The sequence below is a fragment of the Vigna radiata genome, chromosome 8 (assembly GCF_000741045.1).
Source record: "Vigna radiata var. radiata cultivar VC1973A chromosome 8, Vradiata_ver6, whole genome shotgun sequence".
NCBI lineage: Eukaryota > Viridiplantae > Streptophyta > Magnoliopsida > Fabales > Fabaceae > Vigna > Vigna radiata.
The window spans coordinates 38,470,972-38,484,395 of NC_028358.1; positions in this window are offsets into that span (position 1 = coordinate 38,470,972).

A 13,424-nucleotide genomic window follows, 5' to 3' on the forward strand; every position below is an offset into this window, starting at 1 on the left:
TACTTTTTAACATCAATTAGTAAACTCAATCATTCATTAAAATATGGATACATATATATAAATTTGAAATGTCTTCAAATATTTAATCTTTATAAATAATTCAAATTACTTTTATTTATTTATTTATTTTAGAGATGTCACATTCATTAAAAGGAAACTTTTTTCTATATGCAAGAATTTTAAAATTAGACCATTGAACTAAAATGAACAGCAGTTATAACCAGTCGTTAATTTCTATTTTGAAACACATCAAGCAATGGAATAGGTGATTCTGGGTCATCACCATATAAGAAATCTCACTGAGTCAATATTATTCCTTTTGAGCTTTTTACAAGTTTTGTGTAATAAATGATAAGTTAGGAAAATGTGCATGAAATTTGGTGGGAATTTAAGCTTTGTTTTTAGGGTGAGTAATTAAATAGAAAAGGTTGTAACTGGTGAAGGTGTTAGGATTGGAAAGGGACTCCATATCTCACACATCAAAGCTTCAGAAGAACTGTGTATATTGGAAAGGAAGAATAGGAAATGTGTTTCATTTCTTGTCGGGATTTAACAACGACACCACCAAATGACCAAATTCCATAACCTAAAAACGTGTCATTTTGTAACCTAATCAATCAGGAAAATCAATTTGGAATATAGAATTTAGTTATATTTGTTTAATTTCATAATTAATAGTTGTTGTTGATTATTTAGGATCTTTTTATTTTTGACAATAATTACTAGTATATTTCTAAGGTACGTACCGCCTATGTTGTGCTAGATACTATATGTTAGATCTTGATGTACCTGTAATTAGTAATTTTGAAATGGCATAATACCTCTCTTGGTCCTCGTATTTGTGTGAAAATCTCAGTTCGGTCCTCAAGTTTTGAACTATCTCAATTGGGTCATAATTTTTGTAAAAATGCACACATTTTACCCCAATCGTTAACTGATCTAAAACGACGTTAAGTTTAGCTGACGTGGTAGCCAGAGGACATGCTGACGTGTATTATTTAATTATATGAATTATTTTTTAAAATAAGCAGTGTTTCACGTGGCANAATGCCTATTATTTAGTTTATTTGAATTAGGGATTTTATTCATCTNTCTGAGAATCAGGGATTTTNNNTAACTGATCTAAAACGACGTTAAGTTTAGCTGACGTGGTAGCCAGAGGAAATGCTGACGTGTATTATTTAATTATATGAATTATTTTTTAAAATAAGCAGTGTTTCACGTGGCAGAATGCCTATTATTTAGTTTATTTGAATTAGGGATTTTATTCATCTATCTGAGAATCAGGGATTTTATACAGATTATCTCGTCGGCTCAAAAAATAAAGTCACCGGAAAACTCGCGTAACCAGTGCAATCAGTCTCACAACCTTTTCTGCAAATGAACCAACTTGGTAACCTATAGGTTCATCACCAGCCTTTAAGCTATTTATTCCACTGATAGTAGAAGATAATTGTTGCACAGTGAGATCAGTTAGCGATTAGGGTAAAATGTGTGCATTTTTACAAAAATTATGACTCAATTGAGACAGTTCAAAACTTGAGGACCGCACTGATATTTTCACACAAATACGAGGACCAAGAAGAGATTAAGCCAACACGTCACCATACCACGTCAGCTTTTGAGATCAGTTAACGGTTGAGGTAAAATGTGTGCATTTTTACAAAAATTATGACTCAATTGAGACAGTTCAAAACTTGAAGACCGAAATGAGATTTTTACACAAATACGAGGACCAACGGAGATATTAAGCCTTTTGAAATCAATAAAAACTGTAAATATAAATAGGAAAGATAATGTACATTTGCTTAGTTGTTGTATATTAAAAACTAGGAGATAGATAAAATGATTTAATTCTAATAAACACTATTTTGTGTTTATTTTTATGAAGAATGTTTGATTTTTAAGATAAAATAATTGAAAAAAATAAATGTTGGAATTAAAATTAAAAATAATTGCAGAAAATACGTGCTGGAATTAAAATTAATTAAAATCGACTTAAATGTATTTCAACAAAGAATGTTTTAATGTAAATCTAAATAAAAGTATAGAACAGGGATCATAAACAATACATAATAATTCAGAATTAAAGTGAAACATGATAAATATATAAGCAAATGAGGAGATTATTAACTCAAACATGTATATACTCTCTTCAGTTATATATTTTTCCTATTATTTATATATGGAAGTTACTTTTTTTTTGTGAACTCTGTTGCTTGTATTCTATGTACTTATATTCATTTAGACTTCATCATTTTATAGTGATTCTTTTAATCTGTTTTGTAAATTGAAATTTACTTTGTAGAATGTGTCTAATCTTATTCATTTAGACTAAAAAAATGGTTGTTGCAACTCGAAGTCTTTAGAATTTTCTATGCCTTAAATTTATTTGACCTAATGAATAAGGTTTTTAATAAGGAATACAAATTCAACTAATTTAAAAAATTGGATTTAAATGAATTAATAAAACTTCAATCAAAATCAAAGTGGAAATAAATTAGTACACATTCTAGGAATTGATAGATTATCACTATGCTATTTATTTGAAGCATTCACCAAACCGTGAATTAATAATTTTTTCAGAAAATTTGGTTTATTATCTTTGACAAATTCATCTTTCTTAAGTAATAACATATTTTTTTCATCTTAAAAATTTGAATGTAAAACATTACTTTAAAAACTAAACTTAAATTCACTTAAAGCTTTGTCACTCAATTGAGAATTAGTTTTTGTTACTTTTTAAAATAATTATTATAAAAATCGATAATTTTATAAATAAATGACGATTGATAATTAGATTTAGGGTTTAAAGTTGATTTTACAGTATATTCGTTTAGAAGCATTCCATTATAATATGCAGAGGGTTAATTTGCTGTGACATGTTTGGAATAGAAGAGGTGCATGCACACACGTCAAGATAATAATAAAAAGTTAATAACTTTAACAATATGATTCTCACATATCCTTTATACGAGACAACAAAATCTCAATCCTACTAGAAATGATACTAACACAATAATGTAAAATTATTATATGTATATTTAACTTCAAATCAGAAGTTTTACATTTAAGAATTAATATATACAAGTACTAATTATTCGCTAAGCACTTCCATAACTACAGCTTGATGTTCTAGAAGAAATTGACCTGCAAAATCAGACAAGAATGAAGTCACATTTGCACTGAGAAGTTATGAGAAATCGTAATTAAGATGGAAGTTTCGTGGGACCAAAAGATACACATTTTTGTTCCCTAGAAAAGTGTGGAAAAAAAAAAGAAAAATCAAAACGTTGGTTTGAAATTGATGGCTCCTACATAAACTTTTGAGTAGGCTCACACGTGGCGCGAGTGCCGACATCAAAAAAGCCTCAAATAGAAGCTTGAGTATGTTCATGAATATGAATTGTGGTGACTGGATTACTCACGTGTTACAAAATCACTGGTTTTAATAATTGCTATATATTAACATAAATAACAGTTATTATTTAACTATATAAAGGAGGTTGGTGGGTGCAATTAGGCACTATAAAAATTAATTTGAATATTGTTTGAATTAGTTAACTATATTTATTTATTTGTTAAATCTTTTATTAACAAAAATCAGTTGGTCAAACATGTTTGCCACTGGAGTGAATTTATTTTATTTTCTGGGTGGGAATAGATAAAGTTTTGGCCGGTTGAAAACATGATACCTTACTGAATTAAGTTACATGGATTTTTTTTTTGGTAGTTGAAAACAAAAAGTATATAAATTGATCACAACATTTAATTTTTTTAATGTAAGCTGGAAAATGTGACGAAATTGAAAAAAAAAAAAAAAAGTTTGATACCTACCTAAGGAAAGAGACCTAAACCAACGAATTTTTTTTACAAAAAAATAATTAAAAATTGTTACGATAAAAGCTCAAATCACTGAAAATTAGAAACGTTGAAAAGTTTTCAAACAAATGTATTTTAAAGAAACGAAAGTAAAATATTCAACGCATTAAACTTTTTAAAATATTATGTATTTATAAGATTTTATCTAACTAATAATCAGAATATACTTGAATATAAGTAAGAAAAATTTATTCGTGAAGTTAATATATATATATATATATATATATATATATATATATATATATATATATATATATATATATATATATATATATATTAATACGATTACATTTATGTTTGTGTTTGGAAGAATATTCATACATATATTTACTTAATATTGAAATGTTTTATGCTTTAAGCATAATTTTTAAGTTTAAACCTCTTTTTGGTCCTTAAGTTATGAGCGGATGTTCAGTTTAGTTCTCGCTTTTAAAATGTAAACCTTTGATTCCTAAGTTATAAAATGTATCAAATAAGTCCTTTTTTGACTTGAAATACTGTTTTTGGTTATTTTTTAACAACTGCTACATCTTTATATTGCTCTGATTTATTGTTCTGATTTGTTTCTTAATAATAACAGTACTAATTTATTGCTCTGATTTGTTTCTTAATAATAACAGTACTTTAGATTACTCTTTGTACTTTGACCATGAACATAAAAAAATGACTTATTTAATACATTTTTTATAACTTAGGGACCAAAGATTTACATTTTTAAAAACGGAAACTAAACTGAACATCCACTTATAACTTAGGGACCAAAAAGAAGTTTAAACCTGATTTTTATATTAAATTACTCTACTAAAGTTAACATTATAAGAAATTGATGAATTTACTTAAAATAAGGAAATTATTAATTCTAGAATATGTTCACCTCTCCATTTAAATCTATTTAGCCTCGCGTGTATCCGGAAGATAAATCATGGAACAAATCGTAAAAGTAATTTATCTATTTGAACTCTGATGTTGGGCTACAAACAGGAAAATAAAAGTAAAGAAAATATGAGGATAAATTTTTCATTTGATTTAAATTTTACATGTAATATTTTATTATATGTTGCAATAAAATAAAAAAATAGATTTTAGAGATCGCATATGTCTACGTTACAGGCAAGAAAGGACGTGTGTCCTTAAATGAATGTTTTTTACTGGAATTTGAAAATATTATTAACTTAAAATTTTTTATATAAATATTATCATCTAATTTTACTTTATTATCTATCATATAATGTGACATTTATTTTAAATATATTATTTTCATAAACTCAATATTAAAATAAAGTTATGAGATTTTAATAATACATTAACAACTTACATGCATAATCTTAAGTAATATGTGACATTTTTTAGGAAATATTATTTTCATCAACTTAATATTAAAATTAAATTATGAGATTTTATTAATACTTTAAGAACTTACATGTATAATCGTAAGTAATATATACACCGGCCAATTATTATGTTTTAGATATGTAGAAAAAAAAATCATTGTTCATGAAGACAATTCCTAAAAGTTAGAAATATATAAATATTATAACTTGTTTCCTTGTAATTTAGAAACAGATTTTAGTTTTTATGTAGTTTAAATAATATAATTACATTTTTTTCATGTTATTAAGTATAATGCCTTAACAAGATTGGTTTTACTTTTATAGATAAGCAGTCTGTCTCTCTTTATATATATATATATATATATATATATATATATATATGTCAATGTAAAAATTTGTTCATTTAATTTATTATCTTAACTAATATAATTATTGTTATATATTTTAAATTTTGAAAATTATTATTTAACTGAGGTACGTTCTACTTGCAATTTCTGTTACGAATAGAAATCTATACATACAAGGAAAATAAATTGTAAAAAGGTTTACTTTCAACTTCACCTCTTTTAACATTGATTTTGAGATGAATATCGAATACCTCCACGAATCATCACTAAAAGTGCTACTGTAGCTGCGTGAATTTATGACTTTCCTAATTTAGATTTGGACAAATTAAGTACAGCTAATCGAATAATACATTTTAATTTTTGATCAGTTTAACTTGAAAAATATACTTCAATAATATATTTTATTTAATTATTAAATTAAAGAAACATAACAACTATTTTTAATACTTAGGTAGAAAAAACAATTCTTGTTCTATTTTTATTCCAAACTAAAAATGAAAATGAAAAACGGCTGGAGTGTTAATTGATTTTTTTAATTATTTATATGAAATTTAGTTAATTTTGTGCAATATAAATATATAATTTATGAATCCGATTCCTATGTGTTGGAAAACAAAATGGTATTGCTAAGCCACTTTTTGTATGGATTCGAGAAAGACGTGATAGGGAAGAATATCTTCTTCCTACAGAAGCATAGGTATATATATATAAGAATCCAGTTTTAAAAAGGTTGAGGCAATTATCAACTTATATATTCCTTCTCAATTTGAATTAAATCACTCTAATGTGATGCTACAATTGTGTGTTTCTAAACTCTGCACATATCCTTATCAGATAGAATTTACCAAACAAAGAAACAGCTGAGCAATCGAACAACCAGAAGATGTATGTTATACGATGAATTTGAAATTGAAATTTTGTTCTCCGTAAGTAGGTTCATACGCGTTTAATTAGTTATACCCTCCTTACCAAAATTTTTATTTTGTCAAGGTTTAAATAAAGCATTTAGGTATGAGACAGAGTGAATAATGAGGTACATATGAATGAGGAATCATGTGTATACGTAGGTATGTGTGTGGTGAATGGCACATAATTAAAAAGTTGTTAGTTACGTGTGATTAAGGTTTATCTGGAAGGGTCTTGGAAAGTTAATTAATGTCTGCTGTTGATGACAGTTATACCTTGTTTTCAAGGTGATTCCTCCCAAACAATTCATAATGAAAATTGATGTGGAGAATGAGAAGCTCATCACCACCATCTTTTGATAATGGTCGGTGGAAAGGGGATAAGAGATTAATCTCACAGTTTTCTGAGTTTTGGTCATTAGGCAGACTTTAATAGAAGAAGAAGAAAACTCAGAATGTATACCAACATATGGTCCTACAATGCTATACGTACTTTACTTTAATCTATGAATGAAGAAATTAATACTACATAGATACGTGGAAGATGAAGTCAATAAATACTTTTTTGTCAACGGGTCAATTAATTATGAGGAATCGAAGACTGTGTCGGAGATAACGTAGTTTATTGCACTATCATCACACAACATTCATTGTAAGAACAGTGCTTTACGTAATTTCGCCTTGGTATGATAAACTTATCCTTTTGCTTTGAATGTTTGGTTCTTGAAAAGTACGATGGATAATTAATTGGAGTTAACCTATTGTCGGTAAATTTCATATCTAATTCCAAACCTTCTATATGCATATAATTAAAGTATGTTAGTGACGAAAGCCCCAGAAAAATAATATTATCTTGCAAGAAAGCGTATAAATGCACGTTTATTATGGTTAGTACTCCCGTGTGAAGTTAAGTTTAGAAAGATTAAGCATGAGGGAATCGCGTCTCTTGGAAAAGGTTAGATACACATATAGAATTCCACACATGGTAAGATATTGTTCGTTTTGGACTAAATCTTCACGGGTTTTCTTTTGGTATTAATTCAAAAGGCCTCTTATTATTGAAGATATCTATATATATATATATATATATATATATATATATATATATATATATATATATAAACCCTTAACCAGTCCTTATTTTACTCAATGTGAAATTTTGACTACGTAAATCAATTAAGGTAAAATTGTTTCAACTCAATCAAGATCAGGATGTTGTTGGTTTGAATATGTTTTTTTAGCTAATATATTGTAATGATGTTTTATATTAATCGTGTAAAAAATATTTTATACACGTTTTTTCAAGATAATGAATCCATCATTAAACATGTACCGTGTTACATCATTTTTTATTCTCAGATTTTGATATAGTTTGAAGCTTAAGGAAATTATTAAAACAAGTAATATTTCCTTTTTATTTGAGATATTAATTAGGTATAGGTATTTTTTTAGTGTTTTCTAATATCTTCAACTATAAAAAAAATTGAATTTACGTAATGAATAGAATATAATTAAAAAAAGAATTGATTAAAATTGGATTTGATCAATAGATTTTTGAGCTCATTCTAATCTTATCACTAAATTGTTTTTATTGATACATAAATGTACTCACAAATTCAAATATTTCATCGAAACATTGATAAAATCGAATAATTGATAAAATAGATTTGAACCTTTAACACTTCTTCTATAGGTACTTTGTAATTGAGTTTAAGTTTAACCCACCGTATACATAAACTTAATTATATTATATTAGTAGAATTTTGTCTTTAAATGAAATTTTACATAAACAAAATCAGCATCCCAAGCCTTGAGCTCATCTTTTCATCAACAATATTGGCCTCAACAAGAATCTTCCCAGTTAGGAAGAGGAATTTCGGCACAATCATTATAAAATAATAATGAAAATAATAAAATTATTATTATAATTATAAGAATAAATTTAAATATTTTTTATAATTTTATTGTATATAATTTTTTATTATAAATAGTTATTTTAATTTGAAAGAATAATTAAAATTTTAGAGTAAAATAAAAAACAGTTAAATTTTAAAAAAATAACTTAAATAATTATTTTAATTTAAAAAATACTAAAACACAAATTAAAACAATGTATATGTTAAAATCTATTTGTGTGTATACATTTAAAGTTTCATCTCAATATATCTAGCCGAAAGACAAAATATGTTTGTGAGCTTTGCTCATCTATAAACAAAAATGTTTAAAATTAATAATAATATATCATAAAAACTTATAACTTCGAAAATAAACTACTAATTGAACTTACCATTTTATTTTGAATGTAAATAAGATGGAGCAATAATTCCCACATTAGATAAGATTATTATTTTTTTTGCCTTTTTTACTTCTTCTATTTTTTTTTTTCTAAAAGAAAACATATATTCTTGAAACAATTTATGGGTGTAAAATTTTTTTTTGTTAGATTTCTTGAAGTTTCTTTAAGTTTTTTTTTGTGGGAAAAGTAATACATATAAGTATTTTCTTTCATGAGATATACATGAATAAAGTTCAACTAATAACATAAACAAACTTTTCACGAAGGATTTATAACTAAACTAAATTAATAAAAACATATACAATAATCTTTAATAACATAACTAAATAATATCTCATATTAATTAATCAATTTTGAAACAACCAAACAATATAGTAAACAAAACTCAATGAAATAACACGGTGAAACTTAAAAACTGTTTTATTAATTTTGAATAAAATATGATAAATATATAACAATATATAATTCTGCTATTTTATCCCTATAAATATTCTATAATAATATAATGTTATTACTGTAATTATTTCATAATAATGTAATATTATTACTACAAATCAGTTATAATAATAACAATATATTCTCTCAATAATATCGAGATATGATTTATTTTCTAACAATCCCCCTCAAGCTGAAGCATACAGATTGTATGGACGAAACTTGGAATACATAAACTCAATTTGAAATATATAATCTGTCTTCAAGAGTGTGCGGCAAGCAAATGCGCAATCACATGTCGACGAATAACTAACAACGATTTATGGACAGTGGTGGACAACTATGAAACTTCAATTAGCACCATGAAACTTCAAGTAGGATGACTTTGACAAAAGAGGACAATGACAACTTCTAGGGACTGGATTGCCATCAAGTAAGGATGGGGCTTGCATCAAAACTATAGGAATTGTCATCACTGACTAATGGGGCCTATAGTGGCTAAAAGCGACAAAACTACAGGGAATGTCATCACTGACTGATGGGGTCTGTAGTGGCTAAAAGCAACAAAACTACAGGGAATGTCATCACTGACTGATGGGGCCTGTAGTGGCTAGAATCGAAAAAAACTGCAAGGACTGCCATCATTGACTAGTGGAGTCTAAAAGCCTGAAACCTACCTGGAAACATACTCGCCCTCACGACAAACGACGAAAATGATGGCATGCCGATGACAGACCGTGAAAGTGGAAGATCATAACGAACTCTTATTCATCAAAGCATCCAAAAAAAACATATGACAAATTTGACAAAGGGCTTATGAAATTGTTTTAACCCATAACTTTGGTGTTGAAATTCCTTAGTGTTAACCACTGACTGTCCTTGGAGACCTTTCAAAATAGAGAAGAAGATAGTGGAAGCAATAGAGGTAGAACAAGGTGCTGGTGCATCGGTGGCACAAGTGGCAGAGACGATGGCTGCGAAAGATGTCGGCGACGGTGGCCGGACGACAACACCGGACAGATGTGAGACAGGAACCAGAGATTGCCCATTGAAATATAAAGGCACAGGTTGAAAAAGAGACTTTTAGGGATAAAAAAAGTAGAAAAGGATAAAAAAACCTGATACCATGTAAAGAAAGAAAATAGTGAAAAAAACTGTCTTATTAATTTTGAATTAAATATGAGAAAAATATGGAAAATGATATTTTAACATCAATTTTTGACACCATTTTGACACTGCACACGTGTCAAAATGTGGTTGGATGAATTCAAATTAAAAAAAGTTGAGGCAAGGACATATTTGGAAGAGAAAAACCAAAATTTCTTTTTTAATTTGAATTCGTCCAACCACAATTTGACATGTGTGCAGTGTCAAAATGGTGTAAAAAAATTGGTGTTAAAATATCATATTTCCAAGAATATATACAAGAGAGAATTTGTAATTGTACTATTTTATCCTTATAAATATTTTATAATAATGTTACATTATTATTGTAATTATTCAATAATAATGTAACATTATTACTATAGTGGGATATGATTTATTTTCTAACATATATTACAACAATGGTGGATTATTTCTCGATATAGAGTGCATTCAAATAGATCTGAAAAGTCTGAGGCATTGCAAATTGAATTATATACGTTGAAGTGCTCTTACAGAAATTGCATGTGAAAAGTATGGTGGAAATATATAACAGATAGGTGACATTGAGGTACGGATGGAATAATAAAATGATCTTAGAGAGGATGAGAGAGACGTGGATGATCTGCAAATTGCAAGGAAATATGCATATAGATGCCATTACAGATCTGATGCGATCAAGTTGTGAAATTGAGAAGGCAGGAGAAGGTGGTGCACGTAGTTTCCACGTTGACATGACATTAATATTGGTACAATACTTGTATATACTGCATGTGTATCGTGGAGATGAAATGGTAGCATATATCTGATATTGTGACAGAACATTTATACATAGGGCCTTCATGTGTGGTATACGTGGTAGACAATTAAGAATCTGTCTTACGTTGACAAGTGATTAAGAGCAGAGGAGAGAATGGGTTTGTGGGGTTTATTTTGTTTGTTTGGTATCAGGTTCTGAGTCAGTAGTGGTCACAGCGCACTGTTGTTAACCTATGTGGTGGCTTCTATATGAAGGCTTCAGCATTGATATCTTAAGATGTAAGTGAGGTATTTTTGAAGGATGACTTGGGCCACTCTGCATCACTTATCTCATAGTAAAAGAAACAAGACATAAGATAACTTTTCATGTCAATGAATTATTACAGGAGCCTTATATAAACATTAGAAACACTAACAACCACCGCTAACTCTACCACTGCTCGTTTATTCAGATACCTGCTATTGTGTATCAGATATATTTATACCATTTACCTTATTCATAAATCACAGTAAAATACACAAAGGTAACTGATGATGTTAGTGGATATATAGTCATAATTTGCAGTAGGCCTATCTCGTTTCATTGATTCCACATTATTATATCTTTATAAATATTCAAATAAATTTTCTTCTAAATGATTGATAAGGATAAATGAGTTAATAATCTACTCATTTAAATCTCCAAGTCACACACCATCAACTATAATAAGTCAAATTATTTATAGTAGCTAATAAGGATAAATGAACAAATGTTACTCGCTTAAATTCCCAAATTTATACCTCCAACTAATTACTACATAAAAAAATAAATAAAATTAAAATTATGAACATCTCACTGAATAAATTAAATAAACAAAATAATAAATATAAATAAAAATAAGACTATGACTAAATAAATTAAATAAACAGTATAATAAATATAAATAAAAATGAGATTATGAATATTTTATTAAATAGATAAAACAAATAGAATAATAAATATAAATAAAAATAGAGTTATGAATACTCACTAAAAAAATTAAATACACATAATAATAAATATAAATAAAATAAGAATAGTGCACATAATTAAGATAAATAAATATAATGCTATGAAATACATAAAAATGATAAATAAAATAACTTGTCCAAGTAAATTATACTTCTCAGTTGAAACGAATGAGTTACAGAGTAAATATAAGGTAAGATAAATGATAGTTGAAAAGGGGACAGGAGTGGAAGAAAATGAATGAAGAAGGATAGTACTTATTATATTAACCCTTATATCAAATACATCCATTCAACTTTATTAGAGTGAATGGCAGAAATAGAATGAAAAAATAAAAAAAGTATAGACATTATATTTGATTCCCTATACCTTAACATAAAATAATTTCTATTTCTATGAAAACTCTCAAATAATGTATGTTACTTCCTACCTTGTTAAAGTACAAAGGAATAATATATATACACCCATTCAAACAAACATCTCATCTTTCTCTTTACTTATGTCTCCATAATTATCAACCTTACAAAATTTCCATTATTTATTATCAAAAAAATGACTACGCAAAACTAACAATAAAACCAATTCATCAACACTCTATTTTTAAAACCTAGATCCCAGGCTATCATTCATAATTTTAAAAAAGAATTAGGGCAAAGTCAACGGCTAATATTCGAGAATAGATAGATCCTCTATATATATATCTGTGTATTAAAAAAACACCATAATGTTAGTAATTAACTATTCTGATTTGTTGACATTAACTGTCTGAATATTTTGTTATGCTTTGTTTGGTCTGATATAAGTTGGTTTGATCTCTGTTATTTGATGCCCATTTGTTAGGCGTTAGGCAAAGTTTGGAGATGACTCATCTTCTGTTGTATCCAACTTCAGATTTTTCTTATTTAATGAAATTCGCGTTTTTTTTTATCTATAATATATATGAGAAAGGAAGTAAAATAAAAAGAAACAAGAGTAGATGGAAGGTAGGTGTGGATAGGAGTTTGAGGTCCAAAAAGTATGATTGGTTTTTTAAAGGCCTTGGCTCGTTATAAACCTAAAACTGAAGTTAAACTCCCAATAAATCTAATGTATCTATAATAAAAACATGCTTTATTACCATCTTTAACCTCTAATCTTCATACAAAGTACTTAATTAATTTCTCAAGAAAAGGGATGAAATATTATTATTATAATTTATAGAGAGAATTCAAAACCCCAACATTTTTCTTCTTATTATTCTTTTATTAAACGTAGCTGTATGAAAAAATTATCCCACATATTCATCCCGATTTCTTCTAAAAGTCAAAGGAGAACAATTTCAAAGTGCACCCTTTTCAT